Here is a 23,322-nt window from a genome sequence, read left to right as displayed (position 1 = left end):
CCGCCCAGCTCTGTGACTTTGCACAGGTTCCTTCACTTCTCTGAGCCGCATCTCTAAAATGGAGATAATGACACCCTTCCTGCCGGGCCGATGTAAGAATTAGAGAAATCATACACAGAGAACCGAGACAGTGCCACCAAGAAGGTGACAGCTAAAGTCTGGGGAGCACTTACTATGTTCTCAGCAGCTGGCAGATATTAGGTTATTTTCTTTTTATTCTCGGTGGCAAAGAATGGATGTAACAGGTACAAACACAGACTGGGTCTCGGCTTGGTGCGGAGTCTCCTTCCCCAGGCGATTTCAAGCCTCCATCTCTTCTCACAGGGGCATGTGACTCAGAAGACGGGAGGCCAGGCCATGAGTCAATGGCCCCACTGTCTCCGAGCACCTACATGGCCTTGGGTGGACCCCTCAGCACCCAGAGATCAGCCTCAGCCCTGCTTTGCTTCTGCAACCACAAGGTGGTATGGCCAGCAGCCATGGGAGAGTTCTTCTTTTTCCAAAGTATGTTTGCTGTATAAACACAATCGTAAAATAAAAGCCAAGTGTCGGCGATGGCGGGGTGGGAGCGAGAGAGTTGGGAGAGGCAGCGTTCCTGGCCACGGCCAGCCGCTCCCAGCCCAGCCCCGGCGGCCAGTGGGGAGGAGGAGAGGCCCTGCAGCCCATCATGCTGTCAGGCTGCACAGGCCATACTTTCCTCAAACCTCACTTGGCTGGAACAATCTAGAGAGGGTCAGCGGAGGAGGAGGCAGCCAGGGAGTCAGGCTAAACTTCTCCCTCCCTCAGGCTCCAGGGCCTTGCTGGATTCAGAAAAATAACCCAACTTCCACTGACTTGTCATTTGATCCATAAAATTCACTGCTTGGGTACTTAAGATATTCCCCAGGGGCTGCATCTGTGTGATTCAGATTCAAAAGCGGAATTACGGACCATGGAGACGGCTCCACCGTCAAGCAGCCCAAAGGATGAACCGGGTCTCAGCGACCCTCTGGCTACATGTGCCTCCGTGGCTAAAATCAAGTGGAAGATTGGAGTGATGATCTGGGGGCAACGTAAGCCTCTGTCCCGGCAAAACGCCCCAACTGAGGGCAAAAGCCTGCATCAATCAAGGAGGCTAGAGGCAGAAGGGCTTGAGTTGTCACAGCAGCTGTCTGAACCCCCAGCGTCCCTACGGCTGCAGAATTCCACCTCCTACACCTGCTGCCCCCTTGACCTGCCTGCTCCTCCTCCTCCTCACCGCCTCCCTTCCCCACGAATTTAAAACTTTAACAATAATTCCAAATCGCCCCCGGTTGCCGGCACCCCACGGTCCAGCCCTGGCCCGGATAACTTCGTTCTTCAAGGAGGGTGAGGAGCCGGGGGAAGGTGCTCGGGGTCCGGAGAAGGCGGGCTGGTTTCGGAATCGCATTCAGATGTGCCGCGCTGTGCTGGGAAGGGAAACTCATGGCTCGCAGCTGCAGCGCAGCGAGTGCGGGGGATGAAGCCACGGGGGCCCCCGCATATTTTCCTTGGCCTGCACACAAGTCGTTGACATCATTTCAGACTTCGCCATTCATCCACTGCCGCTTGGAGCTTGTGTGGCTTGTGTGCGGCTGTGTTCCAGAGTCTGATTGCAAATTGGGTGGTGGTGGGGATGGAGGTGGTCCCATTGAGTTTGTAAAAACAAACAGAAATGCACTGAACCTTGTGTTTCCTCCCCTGGAATGATGAGGGAAGCTAGCCGCCACCCCGCCCCGCCCCCGTGCAAACAGACCCAGGCCAAGGCCAGCGGAGACCCAGAGAAGCCTTTGTTCTGTCTGCACTATTTTGGGGAATGATGACGAATGTTTGCCGCAGGTACGAAAAGCGGGGGTTCCAGTAGCAAATTCTATCACATCCTTCCAGACGTCACTCAGGCCGCTCTGGGCCCATCTGCATTCTCCTGCAAATCCTGGGTAGCAGGAAAATTCTGTTAATGGTTCCCAGAGGCCCCAGAAAAGAAAATGGCAAAAGTAGGAAATGTGAATATTCGGAAACAGGGCATGTGCATAGGTGCATGCGGTGCAGGATTAATCATCATGTTTAGGAGACAGCTCTGCGATGCCGGGGACATCGCAAAGGACTTCCTCTTTGAAGGAAGCTGCCCATCTCCTTGTGTTCTCTCATTTCCAGTAGCACAGAGTGCAGTCGGGACAGTAGGAAAGAATTGGGGGAAGCTTTGAGGCAGGATTAGAGAGTGCCTCTGACCCCCCCCACCCCAAATGTCACTTCCCATGCTGAGAGTGTGAGACTTTGTGTCTCCCACCATGGGCAAAGCTCTGGACTTTGTCGCTGAGAACACCACCCAGACTCTAGCTACCATGGAAGTGAATTTGAACCCTGACACAGGCCACTCTTTGTTCTATAGCAGCCAGGGCCTGCTCCTCCGCAAGGACTTGGGAATAGGATTGCTTCTTTCTCAAACATCATTTGACACAAGTTGTCTGAGGACAGCGCTGTGCCCCAAGGATGCCCACCTAACTCGGAGCTGGGGAGGACCGGTGATGTTCCTGGATATGTATAACAGTCAGTCGTCTCTGGGGAAATAGCCCTGATCTGTAGCATTTGCCAATTTCTATGGTGTAAATACTCCCATCGGCATCAACTTCTAGCTACCAACCATTGGGAGACGAGTCACTGGCCTCTTGCATCTCTACACAGCTTGTGAGCAAAGGTACTTACACTTTTTTCCGCTCTCTTTTTAAGGTTGGTTTTTTTTTTTTCCTCTCTCTATCTCTTCCTCCAATGCTGGAAACAGGACTCCCTGTCCCTAGGAGATAGATATTTGTGATGAAAAGACTCATGATCTCGCTTGGTTCTCATAGAGGAGCCACCCAGGAGAGCCATCTATCAAAATCATCCACATTAGACTGTGTGTGAATGAGAATCACTTTTCTCATGATAGAACTCTGATATTCAAGGTGCCGTGTGTGGTACCTGGCAGTACTTATTCTGATTAATATGAGTAGCCACCACTCTTCTCCCTTTATCGATAAGGAAACTGAGGCTTATCGGTGAATGGACCACGTGTCATCACTAGCAAGTTGCAGAGCCGGGATTCAAACCTAGACCTGCCTGCCTCCAGCCCTTTGCACTCTGCTTTGCTGATTCTTCATGACAAAGGCCCATGTATGGCAAGGGTTCTGAGGTCCACAGATTGGCCCAGGATGGGAAACAGGTCTCCCTGCCAGAGGAGGCCAGTTATCTTTGGTAATCAGTCCTGCCTTCAGGGAAGTCTGGAAGTCTGACCATCTGCAGCTTCTAGGAAGATTGATTCCTCGTGTCCAAGCCACTGCTGTTCAGGGCAGAGCAAGGATCCCCTGAAGAACTCTTAACCTGATGAGTATTGTGCATTCAAGACAGCTGGCGGACTAAATGAGGGCCCCCCACAGCCACTGAGAGACCCCTGTCACCATGGGACTGCAAACATTGCAACAATTCAGTAGGAACTCATACCATGAAATTGCTAAACACTCGCAGTCTGCCATCGGGTGGAAACTCCCAGGGAGTCCCAGCCATGATGACCAGGACCCTGGGAAGCAGCTGCCTGCCTTTAACTTACTAAGGGTCCCGAGCGACTTCCCTTAGGCACATTTTAAGCACTTATTGAGCACCTGCTGTGTACATTACAACTACAGTTACTACTACTTTCAAGACTGTTTCATAGACTAACAAGGGATTTTGTCATTCTGATCTCTGGATACGTTCGAAAGAAAAATCTGACAACAGTACTAAAATAAGGTCACATGTGGTTTGACATTTCATGAATCATCTTTACCGAAAAGGATAAAAGTATGTAAATTCAGTGCTGCCTTGGAAAATACCCAAGACAGGAAATGGTGCTGGGCAATGGGCACGGCACAGAAGAGGCGAAGGGGGCCTCCTCTTTCTTACCGAGAGGTGTCCTAGAGCCGACACACAGCACACACTCCAAGAGGATCTATGAAATGCTTAACAAACAAGAGTTTTCTAAGCTGAAGTGTAGATCCAAAAGCTTTCCTGAGCCTTCCAGAAATCTGTGAGGTTCACCTCCGTGCTACCCCAGGATGACGTGGAGGCATTTCTGCCACAGTCCTTCCCAGGATACTTGTGAAACACGCAGGCTGCTCCGCAGTGGGTCTGAGCCACCGTTCACTGTCTGAGCCTGTGCCCTGTGGTCCCACCATCACCAGTTCCAGGCTCTTGGTGCTTCTGACGCAAACTGAAGACCACAGCCCGAGGTGTGAGTGGATAAGCATGAAATGACTAGCTGCAAGCCGGAGTGCCTGTCTGCTGAGCTCTGGAAAATGCAAACTTCACAGACCATTTCTTTCTCTGGGTCCTGCCCAGCTCCTCCCAAGCCTTGGCACGCAAAAGTCCAAGAGTAGTAATAGTAACTAATAATAGAAATCATTTCCAATCATAACACGTGGCCTGATCTTACTATAGAGTCATAGAGATTAAAATACTCTCTGTATGAAAGAAACTGTTTGTTTCACTATTCGACCTTTGGCAAACACAGCTCCTAGGTCCCCAGCTGTCTCCCTGGGCTGGCCTTTGCATCGGTGCATAGGGAAATGCCAGTCTGTGCATAACTTACAGGGGCCCTTGCCTCTAACACAACTTGTCCTCTTACTCTCTCCCACCACTTCCATCCCCAAAACTCTCACCTGGACTTGTTTGTCCCCTGATTGAAAGCCGTGGGTGGCTCCCATCATTTAGGTAATAATATCCACACTGCTGTGGCATTAGATGCCCCAAACTCTATACCAATCCTACATGCTATCCCTACTCCCCTCCATCAGGAATCCCATGCCCTAATCACAATTATCCATTTATTTTCCCTGAACACGTTCTTGTTTGTTCAATTAATACTAAAGTAAAATGCAGTGAAGTACACAGATGCTCAGGGTACCATCTGATGAGTTTTGATAAATGTACACAATCATATTACCAAGCCCTCAATGTGTCTGTAACTCAGAAATTTCCCTCACGTCCCCTTATGGTCAATTCTCCCCACTGTAGGCAACCACTTTCCTGATTTCTGTCTCCATAGATTAGTTTGCCTGCCTTGAACTTTATATAAAGGAATCACATAGTATGTACTCTTCTGAGTTTGGCTTCCTCTGAATTACATAATGTTTTGATATTAAGACATGCTATCATGCATATTCGTAATTTATCCTTTATTTGTTCATTATTCCATAGTGTGAATTTGCCACAATGTTTTTATTCCATCACCTGTTGGCAGATACTTGGACTGTTGGCAGTTTTTGCCATTACAAATAAAGCTACTATGAACACTCCAGCACAAGTTTAATTGTGAACATTTGTTTTCATTTCTCTTAGGTAACTACCCAAGCATGGAATTGCTGGAACATAAGGATGGGTGCATTGTTCAGTGTGTTAGGAGCCGTTAAGCTGTTTTCCAGGATGGTTGTACCATCTTACCCTCCCACTAACAATGTACAAGATTGAACACACTCTTTATGTTCTTGTCTCTGAGCTTTGCTTTCACTATTTCCTACACCTGGAAAGTCCCATGGCTACTGCCAGACTCTCCCCCTATTTGTCACCTCTATTAAGCCACCTAACGTCTGTAACAAATAGTCCCAAGCTGTATAATACCTTAACTCAATGGTGTTTCCTTCTCATTCACATGAACTCCAAGGTAGGTCTACGTCAGCAGAACCGCCATCCCCAAAGAAGTTCATCCCCAAGTTCATGCTTACAACCTGACCCTGTGCATCAATGTTTGGCCAATGGATGGAGAAGGAGAGGATGGAGAAAGAACACCTTTTTCTTTACTGATTTGGCCCGGAGATAGTCATCATCCTTTGGCTCATGTTTCACTGTTGAGAACTAGCCCCAGGCCTCACCTACCTGCATGGAAGGCTGTGAAATGGACACTCCAGCTGTACAGCTGCTTACCAACCACAAGTCTGCACCACAGGAGGGGGGACACAAGTCTCTGGTGTACAGTTAGCCGTCTCCACCGCATTGGGGTGTGACCCTCCCTCTGATCTGTCTCCATTGAAACTGTCCCATAATCCCACAATCTGTGGAATTAACCCCTCCTTCTTCCATATTCCCTTGCCTTTACAGTCCCTCTAAGCACAGCCCTTAAGATCTGCCTTTCATTTGTTATGTGCATGTTTTGCCCACTAGATGGCGACATCCTGGAGGGCGCTGGCCATCTTGGATCCCTGTGTTGGACACACATCGATGTCTCCCTAAGTATTTGCTGAATTCACAGTGGTAGAGACATATGGCACCCACCAACTCCTCCTCTTGGACACACGTCTTGTCTACAGTCCCCAATCCCCCAGCACCTACCTGTGGCCATGTGGCATGTCTGGCCAGTGCAACACGAGCCACAGCCACCTGGCCACCTCCAGGTTGATGCAATAGGAGTGGGAATGCTTTACTAGATTCTAGATCTCTCTTCCTTTGCCTGTCAGTGGGATGTAGAGACTCCAGTAGAGGACCCAAGACCTGACAGGCATGGATACTGGATACTGCATGGAGCCGAGCTCCTCTGCTGACCTCACTGCTGAAATGGGGTATTGTTGGTTAATCAGCCAGCCTACCCTGACCATCACACTCACATTGTGTGAACTACAGCCGCCAAACTCAGGGAGACCAACCAGTTTCCTTGTCCTTCCATTTCCTTTTATAATTTCTCATGACAGGCCAACAATCTGACACTAGACCCCATGCTGGCAGGGGATGCCAGTGTCTATGTAAAGAGAGCTCTTAAGGTTTAAGGTGAGCTGTGGTTTTATAGTTCAACCTGCTAATAACTCCAATGAGTCTTAACTGTTATGCATTTCTTCTGTACCGCATTTGACCATAAGCTCTTAAAAGTAAGATATGGCAGGGTCTGGGTGGCTCAGTGGTTGAGCATCTACCTTTGGCTCAGGTTGTGGTCCCGGGGTCCTGGGATAGAGTCCAGCATAAGGAGCAGCTTCTCCCTCTGTGTATGTCTCTGCCTCTCTCTGTGTGTGTCTCTCATGAATAAATAAATAAAATCTTAGGGATCCCTGGGTGGCTCAGCGGTTTAGCACCTGCCTTCGGCCTAGGGCATGTTCCTGGAGTCCTGGGATCAAGTGCCACATCAGGCTCCCTGCATAGAGTCTGCTTCTCCCTCTGCCTATGTCTCTGCCTCTCTCTCCATGTCTTTGTGTCTCACATGAATGAGTAAATAAAATTTTTAAAAATAATAAAATAAATAAAACCTTAAAAAAAAAAGTCAGGCACGAATTCTTCCTCTGTACCTTAAGTACATCCTATTCATTCACTTAGGAAATATTTACTGAGTGCCTACTATGTGTCATTCACTATTCTAGACACTGAATATAGAGCAGCAAGGAAAATAGATCAAGCCTCTGTCCTCAGGGAACTTACCTTACACTGGAAGAGACAGGCAATAAACAAATAAGCGTGATTATTGAAAAAAAAGGGAACAATAGAAATCCCGTCATAGAGCCTCAAGTCTTTCCTGCCCAGCTCCTGGCACAGGAGTACTTTCACATTTATTTGAGTCAATAATTGATTAATGTCTGTCTCACTCCCAGAGCTGTGAGATCCATGAGTGTGGGGCATCCCTCCATCCTCAGCATCTAGCACAGCGCTGGCACGGAGCGAACACTCCATAAATATTTCCTGCATCAAAAAGAAATGAATAATAATGGTGTAATATCTGTTACCCGCTGAGAGCCAATTATTTTCCAGGCGCCATGCAAAATGTTTGTGTGCATTATCTCATTTAATCCTCATACTAGTCCTGCAAAATAGCTATTAGTATTTCCCGAGGGAAGTGGGGCCCAGAGAGGTTAAGTGACTGGCTCAGCGTCACATGGCGAGCAGTAAGTAGAGCCCTGATATTAGAACTCACACACTTTCCTTAAGGCCATCCTGTGCCACAAAACAAGAAGTGCTTTTATGTGTCCCATATATTCTTTCTCAACAACGAGGAGAAACAACCCTGGACCACTGTTTCTGTGAGCCAGAAAATTCAACCCCTTCTGCAACTTGCCCTGGCCAGCCTGGGCGGCCTTCCCAGGCAGATGGAAGATGTGCGCTTGTGGTAATTACAGACCGTGTTGTCCTTTTCATTTATGTCTTCACAATCCAGCTTGACATGGTGTCATAAAAGTTTATGTACTGTGTTCTCTCCGCTCCTTACTAATATTCTCTGGCATTCTCTCTGGCCATCCAGAATCAATACTATCGCTCCTCTCTCAATAAAGTAGGGAGCTATGAACAAGGCCCAAATGTGCAGGATGGCTATTTGCAGCAATTAGACGTCACGCTGAGAAATGGCCACACCGAAGCAGAGTGGGCAAGATCTAAGGACCAGCGCGTCCCTCACGTCCCTCACTGGGGACCCTGGAAATTGGACTGCTTAAAAAAATACCCTCTCTCCTCTCACCTCTTCTCCTTCTCACGCTCTCTGTGTCTCTTTTTTTCTCACGAGAGATAAGAAGAGAGAAGTGCATTCAAATTAGGGACCCTGGCCATTGATTTTTACTTTCAGTTGGTGGATTGTAATCAATGTTAATTAACCAGATTCTTTTTCAGCAAAGGTTGGGACAGAAGAGTAACTGCACAATATTTTTGACCAAGACAACAGATATTAATGGGCTCTGGTACGGGTTGGAGCAGGAAGGAGAGGGCGGCGGGGGGTTGTTGCTGAGAGGCTCAGGCGGAGAGAACAGGTGCAGAGGAAAAAGGAGAGATTTGAACAATTTCAAGGTGGTCCTATCAACAGGCCCTGGTGGCCGGGAGGCTGGTCCATTTACACATCCTCTGCCAAGGGGCAGACTTCCTGTTCCTGGCACAGTGGACGGTGTGGGGTACGATTCCTACACTGTCAACTAGTCACTGGCAGCCACCAGGAGGGCCACTGGTGACTCAGGCCAAGCACCTTCCCGTAATGTTAATAACGACGTGGGAAGGGTCCTCGTACCTGAACAATCAGGCACAATGAGAAGATAGAGGAATTTAACAATGGAGAGTTTTGGGGCACCTGGGTGGCTCAGTGGTGGAGCATCTGCTTTTGGCTCAGGTCGTGATCCCAGAACGCTAGGATCGAGTGCCGCATCGGGCTCCCCATGGGAAGCCTGCTTCTCCCTCTGCCTGTGTCTCTGCCTCTCTCTCTGTGTCTCCCATGAATAAATAAATAAAATCTTAGGCAACCACAACAATGGAGGGGTTGGGTTTGAGCACTAGAAGGTACTTCCTGCTTATGGAACCGTGGGTGAGTTACATAACACCCAGACCCTCAATTCACTCATCTGCAGAGGACATAATTACAACTGACCTCATGAGCAGTGGCTTGTTGAGGATTGTGCGTGGAGACACATTGTAACAGGCTCCAGGGATGTCAGCAGAGACCACTGTTACAGGTAATAAGGACAAAGCCCCCAAGGCCTCTAATAGCAGCCAGCCAACCTATGAGATGGGACCAGAGGTTCCTTTCTGATCTCTAATGATGTAGCAAGTTGTCTTGGTTGTTATCCATGCCAATCTTATTTGAAAAGCTCACCTATCTCTAAATAAAACTCTAACATTGAGGAGAGGACCCCCAAATGTGCCAGTGCTCCTTTTCAACATCCCAGAGAAGTAAAAGAGAGCTGTAAGAGTTGCAAACATGATAGAGCTGTCAGATATAAACCTGAAAGATGTATCTGCTTTGAAATAATGCAAGCATTACAAATGTGGGGGCAAGATAGAAAATAAAAACAGAAGAAGCCTGTGGGTACCATCTCCTTGAGCAACCTATTGTGGTCAGGTTCTCTGGGCTTCCCCCAGCACCAATTTGGTCAAATGGTGCCTCTACCTCCAAGTGAGGCTCCCAGAGCCTTCAATCAAGAGAAGGGCACCAAGAATTTTCATGTTCTTCAAGATTAGGGGTGAGATAGCATGTTGGGGAACACTTGTAGAAGCTCAGAGGCAAGACAAAGATTTTAATTACCCCAGGTGGCCCCTTGGCCTCTGGGTTACGGGAGTCCCAACCATGGTGGTAACACGAGCGTCTTCTCTCCCAGACAGGAGTCCACCACTTAGGGAAGGTGAATGAAAGAGGTTGCCAAAAACTCACAAGTTCAATACACTGCTGAGCACTCACCATGAGGGAGCACTGCCCCAAGACACACACTGGAGACTCAGAGGGTCTCTGGCCTCAAGTTGCTCCTAGAATCCCTCGGTTGGCTGGAGGGAGATAAATTAACAGATAATCATCAGGCAGGGCAGCAGGGAGCACAGAAGAGGACTGCATTCACTAGCTGGGGTGACAGTGGTTGGGAAAAGGAGGAGTCTCGAAAGAAAGGACATTCTTGGCCAGCCCCGGTGGCTCGGTGGTTTAGCGCCTGCCTTCAGCCCAGGGTGTGATCCTGGAGACCTGGGATCGAGCCCCATGTCGGGCTCCCTGCATGGAGCCTGCTTCTCCTTCTGCCTGTGTCTCTGCCTCTCTCTCTCTCTCTCTTTCTCTATCTCTATCTCTCATTAATAAATAAATTTTTTAAAAAAGGACATTCTCAGTAAAGAGAAGGACAAAAGAGCAGAAGGGAAAATGAACCAAGGAAACAAGAAAGGGAGGGAACATCAGGAAAGAGCAGGGAAAAGAAATGATTACCTCACCCCAGGATTTATATACTAAGCTCATATGCAAATCTTGTCTCATTGATCTGTGACTTCAGTGAATAAAACTGCCTTTTCTGGGGCTATTGATTGGGAAGCAAGCTGAGAAGGCCAGGTCAGTTCTGAATAGACCTGGGAAGGGGGGGATGAGCTCACAGTGGGTGGGCTTTGCACTTAATTAGGGAAAAGCAATTGCCCACAGTAACCTAAGGCACATCCTTGTGGGAGGGGGTATCTCCAATGGTACCCCTCTCCTCCCTACAAAAACCACTGTATTTTGGCAAATAGGACCATGTCCTCCATCCCAGGGCCCTAGAGCAAGGGCCTCTCTGGCCCTAGTCTAAGGACAGGGAGCCTGTCACATCTTCAGGGAGATTGATTTCCAGAAACTAGTGGGATTCAACATTGACCCGAGAGAGAGGTTGAGCCTCGAGTATGGGCAAAACTGAACCGTTGGGGAAAATGGGATGCACTTCCACATGGTGCTCCTGGGAGCAATGGTGGAGAGATGAGAATGCAAGAGGCCTCTTCACTGGCTCTGCAGCAAACAGTCCCCAGGGCTGGGTTGGACTGGAGGGCTGGGTGTATGGAGCTCCATGGGGAGCTGTAGTAGCCTTAACACAACAGAGGTGGCAAACAAGAATATGATGATGAAAATCCTGTAGCTTTCCTGTTGAAAATGTTTTAGTGACTCATTTTTCAGAGATTTGTCTCCTCACCATTAGCAAAGGAGATCTTGCAGTCATACCTGACGTTATCAATCTCAGATGTGGAAAGTCTCTACCTCACCCACATCCTACAACTGATGCTGAAGCATAAAGCTGACCAGTCATCCCAGTTGGCCTGAAAGCATTGAACATCATGTGTCCTGGGAAATCTCTTAACTCCGGACGCTCTGGTTCAGTTGGTCACAGTAGGTGTGACCATCAAGTGACCATCAGGGCCCCACTCTGGGCTGTCTGAAGGGCCACCTTATCCCAGCCAGGCTCTCCCTGGGCCTGCTTCATAGCCCAGCTGCTTCCTCTGAACAACTAGTCCAGTTCCTTGGCCCTTCACTCCCACAGGGCTTAATCCCAAGAGGCCTCCCAAGCAAACACCCTGAACTCCTCAGAAGCTCCATCCTGGAAACCTGTACTGAAATCTCCATTAAGTAATAATAATGGAGAGAAAGAGAAATGTGAAGCATGCAATTGGGACCCCCAAGAGGATGGACTGAAATCCTAACCCCCAGCACTTCAGAATGTGGCCTCATTTGGAAATAGAGGCTCTGTAGGTATAATTAGCAAAGTTACATGGGGTCATGCAGGAGTAGGGTGGGCCAATCTGATAAGACTGGTGTCCTTTCAAGAAGAGAGAGATGCATGGAGGTGATAATGCTCTGTGAAGACACGGAAACAAGGGGGAGAAGGCGGAGGAGGGACTGAGTTAGGTGGCCACAGACCAGGGATGCCTGAAGCTGCCAGATGCTGGAAAAGGAAGGGATGGATCCTCCCCAGAGGCTTTGGAGGGAGCGTGCTTGTGCCGACATGTTCATTGCTGATTTCCAACCTTCCAAAATGTGAGAGAATGTACTTCTGTTCTTTTACATCACTCAGTTTGGGGTACTTTGCTACAGCAACCCTAGGAAACTAATAAAGACATTAGAAGGAAAAGAAGACAAGAAGGTGAAGGACCACAGAGACAATGGAAGAATTCTCCTCGTTGACGCCAGGGAGTAGGCATCCCTTCCGGGGAGGGGAAGTCAAAAAATCAGCCAAGGGTAGGGGATGACACACCTCTTCATTAGGCCTCTTGTAGGATCAGTGACTACAGCAGAGATGCTTGTAGTCTTGTAGAGAAGACAGGACTTGGGGCAGACAGGGCTTCCCAAACTCTGTGGTGAAGGATCAGCTGTTGTTTTCTTGCCTGCCCATTGGGGACTGATACCCTGTCACATAAATGTCAAGTCGCTATAAAAGCCTCTAAATGCTTGCATTTCTGTACTTGCCTGCTCAGACTGACGTGGACTGCCTACCACATCCTGAGCAGCTCGGCTGACAGAGACGATGATTGCCTACCAAAGAGCTCCTCTTTTTTTCTACTTCACCAAAGGCATCCAGCGTTGCTCAGGATGCCACATGACAACATTCCCCAGCTAAGGATAGGCAAGTAGACACTCCTGTAGACTTTACGGGAAAGTTTCGTAAAGGGAACTGACTCATCTGGGAGACGTTCTCTTCAGTTCCTGCCCCTTTCATGGATGTGAAGCTTGCATTCCAGCAGCCATCTTGCAATCATAAGGCAATATCTGGAGCAAAACACTTGAAGGACCTAGGTCTCTTTTGACCATAAAGCTACTACACCAGCTCTGGACAGCCGGTCTCCAAATTTCCCCTTACAATGAAAGAAAATTAAACTTGTCTGTTGTTGAAGCCACCACAATTTGGGACAACCATCAAGTATATTTTTTATCTGTGTCATAAGTTAACAGGCACTCACCCCTAAACACAACAATTAGGGAAGGACGGATTACTATGGAATTCGGAGAAACTGCCTCTAACACAGCTTGGAGGGAGGGTCAGGGAGAGCTCTTCGAAAGAAAGAAACAATGGCTGAATAAAATCCTAAAGGAGAAGTAGGAAAAGGGATTAATGGGGAAAAGAGCTTCCCAAGACCCCAGATTAAATCCAGTTTATACAAAAAGCAAGAGATGAGAGAGAGTGGGGCCATGGGAAGAGCTCCGAGCAGTTTAGTGTGGCTAGAACCAGAGTGAGAAGAGGGTGTGAGGAGAGAAGAAAGGTGGTGGTCTACCTAAGTACCACTGCCAGGTGGTAGAATGTGGTTGTCATGCGAACAGAAGGTAGACACCTGGCCTTCAAGAAGCCCCTTTCAGCCAAACTCAGGAGATAAACTTTCAGGAGACAGTGTTACAGCTAGAAATCAGATAGCAGTTACTGGTCCTGAGCACATCTCTAACACGGGGAATCGTACTCAGTTTAGTCAAGTCACTCACCCCTTGGGTTCCCATTCCTAAATCTGAGAAACAGACTTCATCATCCAGTGCCACCAACCTCACAAGGGGTTTGTGAACACAGGCTGTGATATCCTACAAGTAAGGAACGTAAAGATGCCATGTTCAAGCCTCTCATTTTACGGGTAAGGCACATGCAGCCCAGAGAAGTCGTCCCAGCTACACAGAGACAGCTGAGCCTGGAATTTAGCTCTTCCAGCAATCAGGCTGTTTTTCTTTCCCTGCAAAGAGCTGAGTGTTATGCACATGAAGTGGATGGTTATTGTTCCTGCCAAAGGGAACACGGCAAAGCAAGATGATAGTTTCTTATTTCAAGAAACCTAGTACTTGAAGGTGCTTGGAATAACACATACTTTTGAAACTAACTAAATATTTGGAGTGTGTCTTCCCATCCTTCCTTTCTGCTCTAAAAGCAAAAACAAGTCTCTGCAATCTGGTGAGGGGGATTGAAGTAGATAAAAGGGAAAATCGAACTCAGTAACCACAGATGTGACAGTGCCCCAGAGTATTTAGACCAGATTCACATCTTTGGAGGTAACTCTTAAGTTTCCACTGAATCACTGAGAAAACACAGCCAACCTCCTTTGGTGACTTCACAGTTGCTCTCTGAAAAGGTCACTGTAATCCACACTCTTCATTCCATAAACTAGCAACCCTGACAGCTCTGTTGGGATGACTGTTATTTGGGGGACTACAGAGAAGATTCATCACCAAATGAAATAATTTAGTAATAACTGTTACTTATGGAAAGGTCGCCTGTATTTTGCTTCATGCTTATAAATACCTTGAGGTACGAGAACTGTGGTCCCCATTTCCTGGATGAGGAAACCAGGCCTGTACCCTTCACTGACTTCCTTCACATCCACTCAATTAGCAAGCCCTGTCGAATCACGCCGTCTCTTCCATGCGTCTTAGTTTTTCCAGTGTTTCCTGGAAAGCCCAGTGCCTTCCACTCTCTTCTCCCTACACGTTCTTGTCCACCCAACACCCTGCATTCCCAGATGTATGTGGGATTTTCTCAGGTATCATGGCACCACTGAAAACTCAAAACATCTAAAAGAGAACTTGTGTTCCCTTGCAAACTCCCCATTTATCTGAACATTTTTCTGGTGAGTCAATTGCCCAAGACCGAACCACACATTCTACATTTTACCCAAAGAGGTCTATTTAGGAATTGAATATACTTTGTACTTCCTACCCTTGCTCATGCTGTTCCCTCCCTCAGGCTCCACTAAAATTCCACCTTTTCTCTGAAATCTTCCCTGATCTTCCCAAAAAGAAGGTGCTTCAACATGTGCAGAAAAATACCCAAACAAAGATGTTCACTACAACACGGCTTCTAATGGAGTGAAAAACCTCTGAAGATTGGATCCAACTGTTGTTTAGGAAAAGACATTAGGGTGTACACATACGATGAAATATCATACAGCCAGTGTGAAGTAGAACAAGGATAAGATATAGCTACATGTCCTGATATAGGTGAGAGCACAATATGTATAATATGATCCTAGTACATAAAAGTGTTTCTATATGCATAAAAATTCTGTAAGTCTACAATAAAATTCTCAATAGTGCCTATCTCTGGGATTAGAAATGGAGAAATAGAAAACTTTACTCTTAAAAAAAAAAAAAAAAGAAAAGAAAACTTTACTCTTTTTTACTAAATACATTCCTAATTTATATTAATTTTTGTGGCAGCGAATTACTTTTATAATACAAAACTTTCCCATTTGGGGGAAAAAAGGTTCTCTTTTGAATTGCTATAGCCCATAGTATATACCTGGAAGGTCTGGATATGTCTTACACATCTTTTATCCCCTAGGGCCTGTAGCACATTGCCTCACATGTCAAAAGGTGTCTTAAATTGGGATATTTTCATTGGGTATAAAGCACTGACACAGAAGATTAAATTTAAGAGCCCTGCTTCCTGGCATTTCCCCGTATATACTGTGGATGTTCCTGACACATAAACACACACATAACTCACCACCACCACCTTCACACACACAGGTTGAAACTAAACAAGGCAGAGAATGCATAACCGTTCTTCAAAGGGAAAACTCGTTCGTCAGATTTGGAGAGAGAAGCTAGACCGCTCAGAGATCTAAAATAAGGGGGAATAAATGAGGACGAATTTGTTGACTCTTACTCAGTTCCTGTTTTCTCATGGTTTTAAGGTTTTAAAATGTCTCTGGGAGATACTGTATTATAACCAGGGCCAAAATCTATCACCAAGATAAAAGAAACTGTTTAAAGTGTCAGTGAAGGGATAGGAATATATAGGCTTCTGGATTCACCTCTCCATGCTTGTTTGTTTGTTGGGAGCCAGTGTAAATAATTTAAACTGCTGAGTTATATTCTTGAATATCAGTCATTGTGGCAAGATGTGAAACACAGGCAGCTGGATTGTCTTGTCAAAGGACTTTCTTAAGGACAGGAAATAAGGTGCCAACTGCCCTTTCAGCAGACAGTAGCTGTGACTGCAGGATTCTTTGGAGCCCTGAAGGGACATACCAGAAGCAGAGCTTCAAAACTAGAAATAGAAGTGTCTGGCAGATTGAAAAAGAAAACCAGGCTTTAAAACTGCCCACAGATAGTAGCAAAGTGGTCTCAACAGCCGGACGAGGATATTAGCATGTATCATCACCAGTCCTCCCACCCCCAATGGTATTTTTATATGTTACTTCCACTTCTACCGCTCTAGTTCTTGAGGGGCATGAGTTCATCAAAATAACTTTATGTGTTTGTATTCTATGGGAAGACAATACTTAAATATTCTCGTCTATTAGCCATAAGCTTTTATTGATGCCAGCTCTGTGCCTTGTTAGAGTAGAGGGTGGTAAAGAAGAAGGTGGGAACTTCCACCATCAAGGAACTGGGACAAACGTGTAAGAGGGTACAGCTATAAACTTAAGTAGAGTTCATGCTGTGTAAAGTTTCAGGGGATTATTGCATCAGGGAATTTTTAGATGCCTCTTATGAGCCCTGCAGATGCTGAGAACCCTATGGGACACCAAAGAAATAGGAGATGAAACTCAGATGCTATTCTCCAGGACCTTAGCATTCTCTTGGAGAGTGCGAGACTTTCAGTGGGAAATCATGTGAGAAACAGCATAGAATAAAATACTAAATCATGAAGTACAAAGAGAAGTGATAAATTGAGGGTTAAGAAAAAGATGAAAGGTAGCTGAAGGCTTCAGTTCGATTCAATTCTACACACATTCGTGGAATTCCTTAGTACATAGCAGGCATTAGGTAGACACTTGGGAGAAGAGGCTAATAGGACAATTCTGGATAAAATGGATTTCTTCCCCTCAAAGAGCCAATAGTTTAGCAAGGCATACAAGACATATATAAGTAAATACAGCAATATCAGTATGTCTGGACTCTACACACTCAGTCCAACCAGACAGATGAGTTCCATATCACTTAGGAAGGTTTTTGCAATGAAGAAGAAGAAGGAGGGTGAGGGAGAGAAGGAGAAGAACAAGAACAAGAAAGGAAAAAGAGAAAGAAAGAAGAAAGAAAAGAAAGAAAAAGAAAGAAAGAAGAAAGAAAGAAAGAAAAAAAAAGATAAAGAAAGAAAGAAAGAAAGAAAGAAGAAAAAGAAAGAAAGAAAGAAAGAAAGAAAGAAAGAAAGAAAGAAAAAAAGAAGAAAGAAAGAAAGAAGAAAGAAAGAAAGAAAGAAAGAAAAAGAAAGAAAGAAAGAAAGAAGGAAGGAAGGAAGGAAGGAAGGAAGGAAGGAAGGAAGGAAGGAAGGAAGGAAGGAAAGGAACAAGGAAAAGAGAAAGGAAGGGAAGACCTTGAATAAGAATGGCTTAAACCATAAGAAATTTGCCATGCACATAACTTTAGGTCCTGAGGTAAAATGATCCCAGACAGATGTTATGTCCCACTCTCTGCCCTACTGTCCTTGTTACTGACTTCTTTCTCTTCTCTTTTCTTTCTTTTCTTTTCTTCTCTTTTCTTTCTTTCTTTCTCTCTCTCTCTCTCTCTCTCTCTCTCTCTCTTTCTTTCTCTCTCTCTCTCTCTCTTTTTCTTTCTTCCTTCTAAAGCTATTTCCACCTGGACAGTAAGATGGTTGCAGCAGTTCTAGGCATCTCTTCCAGAGATGACACTAAGGAGAAAATAGAGAATAGCTGTGTTTAGAAGTTTCTCTCCCAGAAGACCCACAGCAGACTTTTGCTCACATTGCATTGGCCAAAGTCAAGGACTTGTGGATCTGTGACCTATACAATCACCTGTGAGGAGCTGGAGCCTGTGCTAGACATTATCCATAAGACAAAGTCCCCCTCCTTAAAAATCTCATTCACAACATGGGGAAACAGTAACATAATAACCAGTTACAGGACCATGAGCTCTCAGAACACTCAAGAGTACAGGGCGCCTGGGTGATCTAGTGGCTTAAGCATCCAACTCTTAGTTTCTGCTAGGGTCATGATCTCAGGGTCATGAGATTGAGCCCCAAATTTGACTCCACACCCAGCAGGAAGTCTGCTTGAAGATTCTCTCCCTCTGCCGCTTCCCCTGCTCATGCTTGCTCTCTCGCTCTCTTTCAAATAAATAAAAAAATACATACATGCATACATACATACATTTTTTAAAGAGTGGTATTAGGCTGGAATGATGAGTAGAAGAACGAAGAAGAAAACTCATAGGACAGTAAAACTAGCTGGCAGAAGAGGAGGGATTATAGGCAGTGAGAGAGTAAGTTCCAAGACTAGAAGCAGAATCTGAGTCTTGACCAGATCACGTTCTAAGCACTGTCATAGTGCAAGATGACCAGTACCTAGTGAACTGGCTGGAACATACTAACCCTTCAATAAATGCCAGCCTGATGTCTAAACTAATGAATATGGAGTCTGAAAACCAGCAGGCAGTTTTGATCTTCTGGTGGGAAGACTGAGGTCTTTCATGCTGTGCACAGGGGTTAGAACTTCATTTTGAAGATTATGGGAAGCTGCGGGATGTTTTAAGGGCAAGGATGGCACGATCACATTTTGGATTTGTCAAAGACCATTCTTGCTAGAGTATGGTCAAAGAAAGACTAGAGGCAGCACAGTAGGTCAGCAAGAATCTGCACAATCAGTCCAAAGCAGATCAGAGAGACCAGTTACCACCACCCAGTGGTGAGTCTACCACACAGAAAACCACACAGATCTCTTTTCTTGGCCTTGCTGGGCCTTAGGTGTAGTTGTGATGAAATTTCCTTATGACCTATTAGCATCTCCTCCTAAAAGAGAACCCTCTTGATAGTTAAAACAGACAAAAGCCAATTATTATTTGGCCAGCTTCTGGAACAAGGTATTATATTTATATCAGGACTTTTTTTAACGTGTGATTTCTTTTAAGTGCCTATATAGATTGAGCATAGGATTAGCTGAGAGATTTCCTGCCTCCTTAAAGGACGCACCCAATCAGCTCTTCCCTGCCTGCTTCATGCGGGGGGGGGGGGGGGGGGGGGGGGGCACACACACACAGCTCACTCCCAGAGACCAATTGCTGTGGGCTGTTGTTGCCTCAACTATTAAAAAAAAAAAAAAAGGCAAGGGGAAATCAAAACCTGATTTAGCCTCAGGGAGTTGTTGAGGGTGAAGAACATTCTGTCTGCTAGGTGCTCTGAACTCTTCAAAAGAGTGAAGAAGGTGTATTATTCATGCAAGACAGTGTTTTTCACTCTCCTCACTGGGGAGACCCTTGCTGGGGAGTGGAGAAGATGGAGCACTGACCCTCCCACCCTCTCTGCACACTCTCAGCCCTTGCTCAGCCTCGGAGACTCGCAGGGAGGGAGGCAGGAAGGGGACATGTTGCCTGCAGCCCAGCCCTGAGAGAGGAGAAGCCCATGGCAGGTGTACAGCAGGCAGTCGCAGAGGAAGCCCCCGGCCCCCAGCCAGCTGTGCTCTGGGCCAGGCTCAGAGGCTGCCTGCTGCAGCCCAGCTTCTCCCCGGGACAGAGAGCCCCCGCAACAAGCCGCCCCCCTCCACCTTCACATCAGCCCCCTCTCAAACCCTAGGTCAGACCTTGAAGCCCACTAGTAATGAATCACTGGGACTAGAACCAGTCCAGCCAATGCACACTTGCCGGGGTAGTCATCAGGGTTTTTATCCATCTTGCATATTGGCCTGTTTTTCCTTCTGGCTACAGTCACCACCCAAATAGGATAGAGACAGCAAAATAGTACAATCCACCCAAGATCACATTTCCCTCTCCACCTCTGCCTCCACTGGCTGCTGGAAAACAAATGCTCAGAAAGGCTGCCCTGGCGCTCTGGCCCTCAGCAGAGATGCCAGGCACGGGGGGACCCCGCGCGGCCCCAGCTGCCCGGGCCTCGGGCGCCCCTGGCCGCCTCAGAGGAGCTCGCACTGCCACAGCAGCCCGGCCTTGGACACACAGCCACACCGGGGCTTCGGCCTTCAGAAGCCCGTGCAGGGGCCAACAGAGCCCATGTTTTCGCCTTGAGGCAAAGACCTCTGGGTGAAAAATGTCCTTGGAGAGAAGATGGCCTGTGTCTATATTTTTCCAGAGGGAGCAGAAGGCCCGATGTCCTCCGTGGCGCTGACAAGAGGACAACAGTGGGCCTCCAGCTCCGGGACAAGCAGCCTCCACACACACACACACACACACACACACACACACACACACACGCAAGCACAGCCCACCCCCACACCCCCCGCCTTCCTGATTACGGAGAGGAATTTGATGATCTGTTTTTGTGGGCGCCCCATAATGGTTTGGGGGCATTTCCCAGTTTGTTTCTTCTCCGGGACAATTGTTGGATCTGCTCAGAAGGGAGCCTTGCCGGGATATTCAATATCATGCATTTGTTGCTTTAAAAATACCAGTGCCCCAGCAAGAGAAGGTCATGTACTTCTTATTGGCACGTGTCCCCAGACGCGGTGTTTTCTTTGTCTTGGAGAATCGCTTAGGTTTAATGGGTGTTGCATACAAAGAATGATGGGAATTTGGTGATCATTTCAAAAAAAATAAATAAATACATAAATACATTAAAAAAAAACAGGAGAAATTAAAAAAAAACAAAAAAACAAAAAAAACAAAACCCAGGCCATCCTCGGTTCTTGCACTGGACCCCAACAGGCCACTCAGAAGGGCTCTCCTCTTCCCTCAGGAAAGCCTTTGGTGGCACCAAGGACCTCGGGTTGCGTTCCGTGTGACAGAAGCCATCCCGTAACGCCCGGGGCCTCTTCTTCTCCCCGTGAGCCACATGAGCAAGTTCACTCCACCTGTCCCACGGGCTGCCTTCGGGCACACCCTCTCCAGTCCTGTTCCGGTGCCCCGTGAATTCCGGGAAGTGATTTCAATGAGGTTGTTTCTGGAGATCCCCCCACAGAGGTAGGAAATTCGTTCCACAGTGGTTTTCTCCTAAAATGTCCCGGCTGATACTTAATCTCAGTAAGTCACATTAGATCCAAGAAAACAAGGTAATGATTATTGCAGAAATTGAAGAGTAGGGTGTTCCTAATGATCACTGTGTTCTTCACCCTCAGGCAACCTGTTCTTCCTGTACCTGCTTTGGGGTATGTCAACTGGTGGGAGGGCTCCATCCTACTTTTTGTTTTTTCTCCATCCTACATTTGACAGGGGGCTTAACATTGATCCCTAAAGGGCCCTGAACATTCCACCCCCGGCTTTAGTTTGCCTGGCCTATACATCCTATTTTCTTTTCTTTTTGGCTTTTCTTAAAAAAAAAAAAAAAAAAAAAAAAGATTTTATTTATTTACTCATGAGAGACACAGAGAGGCAGAGACATAGGCAGAGGGAGAAGCAGGCTCCCTCTGGAGAGCCCAATACGGGACTTGATTCAAGGGCCCGGGGATCACACCTGAGCCGAAGGCAGACGCTCAGTCACTGAACCACGCAGGCGTCCCCCTCTTTTTAGCTTTTCAAGGCAATCCTGGAAGCACATCCTTCAGCAAGATCTGCTTATCCTCCCAGCTCAAGCTCTTTAAGGAAAAGGAGCCTGGCCTCATTCACCTCTCTATTCCCAGCACTTGGCACACCATAAATACAATGATAGGACTAGCTACCACTTAGTGACTACTTCACCTTGCACCAAGCACTTTGTAAATATTATCTCTTGCCATTAAATATGTTGAAGTGAATTTAACTGACCCACATCGCAGGAACGGCATTTATTTAAGGGAGCAGGGTAGTAACTCAGATGTGGAATCGGGGAAGCTTCTATTCAAATCCTGACTTTGTCACACACTGGTCACTTGAAATTGGAAACTCTGGGCCTGCGTTTTCTCAAGTTTAAATTGGAGTAAATAATATCTGCCCTGCTTGCTCCATAGGGCTGTTTGGAAGAAAATACAAAGAAATGTTTGTGAGATAATTTTTGTAAGTCCTAACTTGTTCTTTTTAAATCTAAATGTCCTTACAAATCTAGTGGTATGTTCTTTTTAAATCTAAATGTCCTTACAAATCTAGTGGTATCAACAGCCAGATTACACAGTGGGGGTGTCACAGCTTATGAGGAGGTATGGTATGAAGAGAGGTCGTATTTCCCAAAATATCTTCCCCACTGACCTATCATAAATTATTCCCTCTCATCTGGCTTGTAATTCCCACAACCAGCATGAGTAATAGCATGGACAGCAAAAGAAGTTGTTGCCAAGTCACTGTATTAGTTATCTGTTGCCCTGTAACAAATTAGCCCCAAACCAAGAGCACCTGGCAGTCCATCCATCTGTCTCTTGCTTCGACAGTGTTTAGACAGAACAGACCCCAGGACACCCCTTTTATCAGCCTCCAACCACCCTCCAACTTTTATTCCAGTTGCAACCTTTGGAGCCATGTTCTCAGCTTCCCTCTGCCTCCAGAACCAGTCATCACCCTATTTTGAGCTCAGCTCATTACAGATCAACCATGAGCTCCCAGATCATCAAAATGATTCCACCGAAGTGGAGGCCACTATCAGCTGCCTGGTCAACATGCATCTGGTGGCCTCATACACCTACCTCTCTCTGGGCCTCTATTTTGACCCTGACAATGTGGCTCTGGAGGACGAGAGCCACCTCTTCTGCTAGTTGGCTGAGGAGAAGCACATGGGCACTAAGTGTATCATGAAGATGCAAAACCAGTGCAGTGGCCACATCCTCTTCCCGGATGTTCAGACGCCATCCCAAGATGAGTGGGGTAAAACCCTGGGTGCCATGGAAGCTCCCCTGGTTCTAGAGAAGAACCCGAACCTGGTCCTTTCAGATCTGCATGTCCTGACTTCTGCCCATGGAGACCGACATCTCTGTGACTTCACGGAGAACCACTTCCTATATAAGGAGGTAAAACTCATCAAGAAGGTGGAGACCACCTGACTCAGCTCTGCAGGCTGGTAGCCCCCAGACTGGGCTAGGTAATATCTCTTTGAAGAGCTCACCTTCAAGTATGCCCAGGAGCCTCTGAATCCCAGCAGCCTTTGAGGGGCCCCTCCATCATCCTCCTGGTGCCAGGGTTTGTACCTGAGCCTTGCCCTGCAACCCTAGGAAGCTTTTTTTTTTTTTTTTTTAAGATTTTATTTATTTATCCATCACACACACACACACACACACACACACACAGAGACACAGGCAGAGGGAGAAGCAGGCTCCATGCAGGGAGCCCGATGTGGGACTCGATCCTGTGACTCCAGGATCACGCACTGAGCCAAAAGCAGA

The 23,322-nt window shown here is 46.9% G+C and overlaps 1 long non-coding RNA gene and 1 pseudogene across 1 annotated transcript in view; both read left to right on the top strand.

Annotated features, from left to right (window-relative positions):
* LOC144322237 (uncharacterized) overlaps positions 1 to 7,229 on the top strand; it is a 36,220-nt gene extending 28,991 nt beyond the window's left edge. Inside the window, exon 3 of the long non-coding RNA XR_013387823.1 lies at positions 325 to 7,229. This is a non-coding gene — a long non-coding RNA (uncharacterized LOC144322237). The remainder of the gene's footprint in view (positions 1 to 324) is intronic.
* A 15,222-nt stretch (positions 7,230 to 22,451) lies between these two features.
* LOC144321654 (ferritin light chain pseudogene) lies at positions 22,452 to 23,021 on the top strand (annotated as a pseudogene).
* Positions 23,022 to 23,322: the final 301 nt, after the last annotated feature.

The sequence above is a fragment of the Canis aureus genome, chromosome 10 (genome assembly GCF_053574225.1).
Source record: "Canis aureus isolate CA01 chromosome 10, VMU_Caureus_v.1.0, whole genome shotgun sequence".
Classification (NCBI taxonomy): Eukaryota; Metazoa; Chordata; class Mammalia; order Carnivora; family Canidae; genus Canis; species Canis aureus.
Note: the sequence above shows the minus strand (reverse complement) of the source record. Positions and strands in the feature narration are given on the sequence as shown.